Source organism: Terrapene carolina, unplaced genomic scaffold (assembly GCF_002925995.2).
Source record: "Terrapene carolina triunguis isolate 2854851 unplaced genomic scaffold, T_m_triunguis-2.0 Scaffold238, whole genome shotgun sequence".
Taxonomy (NCBI): Eukaryota; Metazoa; Chordata; order Testudines; family Emydidae; genus Terrapene; species Terrapene triunguis.
Window position 1 is genome coordinate 11,953,847 of NW_020664589.1, and position 6,196 is coordinate 11,960,042.

At 43.9% G+C, this 6,196-nt stretch overlaps 1 protein-coding gene across 1 annotated transcript in view; it reads left to right on the plus strand.

Moving 5' to 3' along the window:
• Positions 1 to 637: 637 nt before the first annotated feature.
• OLFM1 (olfactomedin 1) overlaps positions 638 to 6,196 on the plus strand; it is a 66,520-nt gene continuing 60,961 nt past the window's right edge. Inside the window, exon 1 of the mRNA XM_024206674.2 lies at positions 638 to 718. The gene's annotated coding sequence lies outside the window, so the exon portion shown is untranslated. The remainder of the gene's footprint in view (positions 719 to 6,196) is intronic.

The following is a 6,196-nucleotide window of genomic DNA, read 5'->3' on the forward strand; positions in this document are numbered from 1 at the left end:
CAAAATTGCTAAATGTTTAGCAGGAGGTTTCAGTGCTCATTTCATCCCCAGCCTGACCTCTGCTATCCCATTTTATAAGCCTATTTCATGTATGCCATACCCCAGATCCAAAGGTCAGGTGTTGGTGGCCATAAATATCCCATGCACACAAACTGGGCCTTTTAAACCTCCTTTTAAATATTTATGACCATGCTTCTGTGTCTACTGGAGAATCTTGTAATGTTATTAAAAAAAAAATCCTTCTGTATCTAAAAGCTCAGCATGAGCCATTTTCATATATTATGCATAGCTAAATGCTGTTTATGGCCATCTTCAGCAGCGTTTATATGGTAACAAGCTAGAGTTCATGAATTTTGAGCTTTGAGGGGACGTGGGTGTCTGCGGCGTTACGTGTGAGTATGTTCCTTTGGCATGGGAGAAAGGGCCAGGAGGTGTCCTACAAGCCATGGCCCAGCACTCTTGTTTAGCAAATGGGGGATGGATCAAGTGTCAGGCCAGCCTGTTGGCAGTTGCTGCTGGAATGTGCCCAGAACTGGCTTCTCCAGTGAGCTCAGTGTTGTCACTGTAACAAGCCCTTTCGCTCCCCACTTGGGTCGGAATCTGCTGCGAGTGGGATGCGCTTGAGTAGCTTTCTGGTGTCAAGCAGCGCCATCGGCAATAAAGACACGGCTCCCATTCCCTCACCTTGGCTTATGGAGTGAAGGGCAGTCAATCAGAGGTAGGGCCTTTGCAAAGGCACTGTATTATGTTGGTATAGTGTCCTCATAGCAGAGAGGAGAAAGGGCTCGACTGAAATGAATATAAAGGAGGGGGATTCTTGACTGAAACCACTGGGCGCAGACAGACTCAGTGGTTCTCCTGCTCTAAACACAAGATCCCCCTAAATCCTGGCCTGAATTACTCCCCTGCCTCATAGGGTGTAGTGATTAAAGATTGTAAAGCGCTTTCAGATCTACTGATGGAAAGTGCTACATAAGAACCAACCAGTAAACAGCCATGGAAGCGACTGCTAACTACTCTGCAGCTGGCATTCCCTCAGGATATCTGGGTTTCAGCTACTCTCCAGGTAGAAGGCCCCCAATGATGATGTGCGTTAACATTCATAAAAGGCTCGTGTACATATAGTGACAGAAGGAATCGACCACCGTGAGTAACAATGAGCGGCCGTGGCCGTTGTCTTCAGCTCCTCCCGCTAGTGTGTTGCTAATTTTTAAGCCATGTACTGCATGCAGCTCTGTGCATAGGCTCCAGATGCAAATGTGCATGTCATGCCATTACACGGCAGGTTGCCCACGCCTCCTGGGGGGCCTCTGGCACTTACTCCATTACAATTCCACGGTTGGGAAGAGTTAAGGAGGTGAGGTCTTTCGGGTCAAATTCTGCACTCTCCTTCACCCATGCAATCCTTTTGACTCTCACCAATTGTAAGCCAGCTTGGAATCTGAGCCGAGATGCTGACTATGGCTCTTTAGAAGTGCAGTCAGAACCCCAGTGCTCAGGCTTCAGTTTCCCCTTATTTCAAAGCTGCTCCTGGTCTGGAACCTGCTGTAATTCATGGAATGTTTTCTTTAAATGTTTGCTGTTCCAAGGAAAATGACCCAAAATATTAGCCCTACTAAAGCCAAAGGCAAAACTCCCACTGTGTCCTGTAGCACCCAATGTAATGTACGGCTCGCTAGGGCCTGGCCCAAAAGCTCATTGAGGTTAATGCAAAAACATACACTGATCCAAATGGGCTTTGGATCAGGCCCTTGAAGAGCCAATCTAAAAGCACTGGAAACGGAAGCTGTCTGGTTCTCTGTGGGACAGATGAGGTATCGTGTAAGAGTGGCAGGGACCATGCAAGCCTCCCTACACCACCCCTACCAGTTTTCCTGCATCGTGTTGTGGAGGGACTTAGGAGCACCTCCAATGGTGAAAGGACAATGTAGTCCTTGTACCTCTACAGTCCTATGGCTTATTGGTGAGGAGACCAATAAAGATGATGGTGACATGTGCTCTGGGCACCCATTTATTAGATATTGGTCTGAGGCCACCCGCCCTTTCCCCCCCAGGGCACCAAACACCCATCAAAAGATAATGTGAATCACTTCCAGTGGTTGGAGCAGGGGAACAGAACACAGCACTCCTGGATTCTATGCCTAATATCATACCATTGCTGATCCAGGAAGTCACTAAACCTCTCTATTAACTTGTCTCTAAAGTGGGTATAAAATATTTATTAACTTCACTCTGATGATATATTTATTTGCAGAATATTCTCCAGCCACTAGGTTTCTCTATGTGCTGTACAGAATTCCAAGCAGACCATGGTCCCTGGTAAACAAGAGAGACAAAGCTGGGACTCAAACTGTGTGGAATCTTGTTGGTTTGTGTCAATAGATATCTGTTTCTTTCAATAAACACCTCCTGTTTAAGGTAGACTGTAATTCCATATGTCAGGGACCTCACTGTGGGTTTGAAATGCCTGCTGGTAAAATGCTTTAAGACCTTCAGGTAAAAGGTGGTAGAGATATGCAGAGTATTATTCTGTAACTGTGTAAAAACATGTTGTCCGGGCTTTACAATGTAATATACTTGTCACCTTCTAGCATGCCACCTTTAAAAAAAAACTCCAACAAACATGAAGTGTTATTTCTAGCAAAAAGGCTCTAAAAGTGCTACCAAAAGTGAGAGTGAGAAGAAATGCTTTGGATACAGCCAGCTGGAGGGAGTCAGTGTTGCTGCCAGATATCACCCCCTTTAACACAGCATCTCAGGCTTACACCAACTCAGAATGATTCCCATTGTTGTTGTGAACAGGAAATTGATTGGTGTCACTCAAACACAGGGACGCTGAGAGAAGCTGGCAGGGAGGCCAACAAAGCTGAAATCACGTGTGTACTCTCAACGACTTCTAATTAACGCAGAGATGGGCTTTTGTCTCCATGCAGAACTGTATAATGCAGGCTGACTGATCTCTTTTTCCAGATGCTACTTGGAGAATGGCTTTATTATCCCTTTCTTTGCAATGTTTGTGTGTAAAATCACTCGTGCTTCTTCGGGAAAGCGCTAGGTGAGTTCTGCTGCCCAGTCCTTGTCATTTCTGCCACTGACAGTTGTTCTTATCTCCAGATAAAACAAACGGCCCCCCTCTTCCCAGACACCCTCCCATCATTCGGCATTGATTATGCCAGTCGTAAAATCAAATGTGTGTTGATAACAAAGGGTATGTCTACATTGCAATAAAGAACCCAGGACAAGTCTCAAAGCCTGTGTCAATTGACTGCAGTGTAAATGTTCAGTCTCACGCTGGTGTCCGGGGTCTGAGACCCCGGGAAAGGGGAGGATTTCAGAGCCTGGGCTCCAGCCCAAGCTGGAATGTCTACACTGCTCTTTTTCACCCTGAGAGCCAGGGCCAGCTGTGGCTATGCTGCAGATCTCTTATTGAAGCGTCGATGTATCCTAAAGCATCACAGTAAAAATTCCAGTGTGGATAAATGGGCACATAAGGAAGCAGAATATGGAGTTAGGAAAAAGAATGGATTGAAGTGCATTTAAAAAAAATTAAGGCTAATCAGAGTTTAAAAAAAAACCATTTTGGTTACTTTAAAGCAAATAATACTATAATGTACTTGGTATATTACATCTTCAGTTGCAAAGTAGCATCTGCTACATAAAATGAAATGAGTGAGTTACCATATGTAGGCAGCATAATGCGGACCCAAATTAAATAAAAACATTTCAGGGGATATGGTCCAATATGCAATCTGGGCCTTGGAAAACGCTGCGCTTTGTGCTATAGTTGCTAGCAGTTGGCTAAAGTGTTGAACTTGCAACAACACAAACACGTTCCGTATTTTAGCAACATAAGCCGTCATCTGCGCATTCCATCTCCGGGCGCCATTAGCACTAGAAAGTCAGGCCCGTATTGTTTTAATTTATCGTCTTTTTTATTTCTTGCCGTTTTTTTGCACCAGGCTGATGGCAAATTTCCATGTGCTGCGAAAGCTCTGCAAGTGGACCCCCAATTCAGTGAATGCACCTGTTAAGATAACACACTTTCTATTTAACCAACTGCCACGTCAGAAATACAATGGAAACTTTCCCAAAGAACACCCAGTGAAGAAATAAGCCTGTTAAGAAAATACATTGCTAATGTACCTGGAGATAAATTGAAATAGACAAAGACATCTGAAATATATCTGGCTGCCACCTTGCCCAAATTCCCACCCTCTGAAACAAATATCTCTTAAAGGAAAAGGCTTATTAAGAGACCAACGTTTTTGAACAGCCAGATGTTATTCCTTTAAGAGATCAGTCTAAAGCTGCAAAGAAGAACCCTTCCTGCATGAGTCCAGCTCACTGAGTCCGTAGCATTAGCAGTTATTCTTCTCGCCCTCCACTTGTTTGACTTTGATGTGACGTAGAAAGACTTAAGTAGCTGCAGGAGTCTCTCCATTGCTGGAAACCAGAAGCACTGATCCTTGTGTGAGTTCAAAGAGCTTGTGAGTCTTTTAAAAAGTGCTAGTGTGATATATTGTTTTATTTTCAACGGGATGTATCAGATTGTGAAAAGGAAGGGTGGAAAAAGCCACATTGGAATAGCAATAAATAGTGGCGCTGTTTTGCATAATGCTTCATGTCTTGATGGCTCAGGTAATTATGCCCTCCCAAACCAGAATTGCATAGTCTGTGGTTTTACTCTGCTTGCTCGCATCCTAATCATTTGAATAATGAAGATGCTAGCGATGGCACCATTGTGCTATTTAAAGGCGACGACATAGACTCACCAACTGTGCAGCGTGAACTGAAGCATCCGATGAATAAAAATACAACCTCAATAGAAAGCAAAGGGAAATGCAATGTCTGCTCATGCAACTACCTGTGCATCCGTCTGTAAACTTTGATACGCCTGTAAAACCTGTAGGAAGTTACTTAGTAAGAAAGGCCATTTACACTGAATTTGCAGGCCATTTGCACCATGAAAATGGAATTCAGTGGAAGAATTATAGAGAAATAGTATTATAACAAAACTGTATGTGCCTAGGACATCACAGTTGACAGAATGCTGCACACCAGGTTCATTTAGGACTTTGTGTAGCTGTGGGGAAAGAACTGGAACCTTCTGGAAATAACAGGCTTCTACTATTTAGAATCACCTTCAGTACTCAGCGGTATCAGGTCTGAGACACATATTGCAGTTCTGATTCCATCCATTAGTGGGCAGTAGGTTCTAAATATCCACCATCCAGTTCATTCCAACGTCGTCAGTAGAAGAGGTGGTTGAATAATGCCAAAAAAAAAAAAAATCCTGGTACTTTTTAAAAATAAATTTGCTTCAACTGTTCTCAGGCCTCATGCCCACTGATGTTCTATCAATCATTAGTATTATTTGTATTAAAGTTGTCCTTAAAGGCCCCAACTGAGATCAGGGCACCATTGTACTAAGTGCTGTAGATGCACATAATAAGAGACATTTACTGCCCTGAACACTTACAGTCTAAGTAGACAACATGTTGGGTAGGAGAAAGAGAGTATTATTAATCTCATTTTACAGATGGGGAGCTAAGGCACACAGAGATCAGTGGCATGCCCAAAGTCACATGGGAAGTCTATGGCAGAGCTAAGAAGTGAAGTCAGATCCCCTCAGTCCTCATCCCAGGACCTTTTCTCCTTTCAAGTGAATTTATTGCAGGAATGTCGGCCAAATCAGTAAGTTATAGTTGAACACTGCAGAGTATTCATGGAAAGTGTATTTCTCATCAACACGTTGCTTGCTTGTAGCAATTCAATGTTCCAAGGGAGGGAGGTCTCCTGTCAACGTATGGGCCAAGTCCAGCTTTGCTTAGCTTATGAAGTCTGGCAAAGTGGCATGACTGAAAATCTTCTCTCTCTCTCTCATCTAGGCAGCCACAGGGTTAACATTGAAACTCAGTGGCTCAGTCACCAGCCACATCCAGTTTTGTTAATGCCAGTAATCGCCATCGGATGGGAATCCTCTCTGTGCCATTAGAGCTGCCTTTTCCAGGTTCCTTTTGTTATCGGCCTATTCACTTCCTCATTCCTTCAGGTGCCTTAATATTTGTTCTTTCTGAGACAGGAGGATGAGTCTTGTCAGTCCTCCGAGTCCTTCCAGGGCTCTGATCTGCTCTTTCTTGATCTCCCTAAAGCATTAGTGAATGGACTGAAGTCTTGCAGCATCCCCACCCCTCCC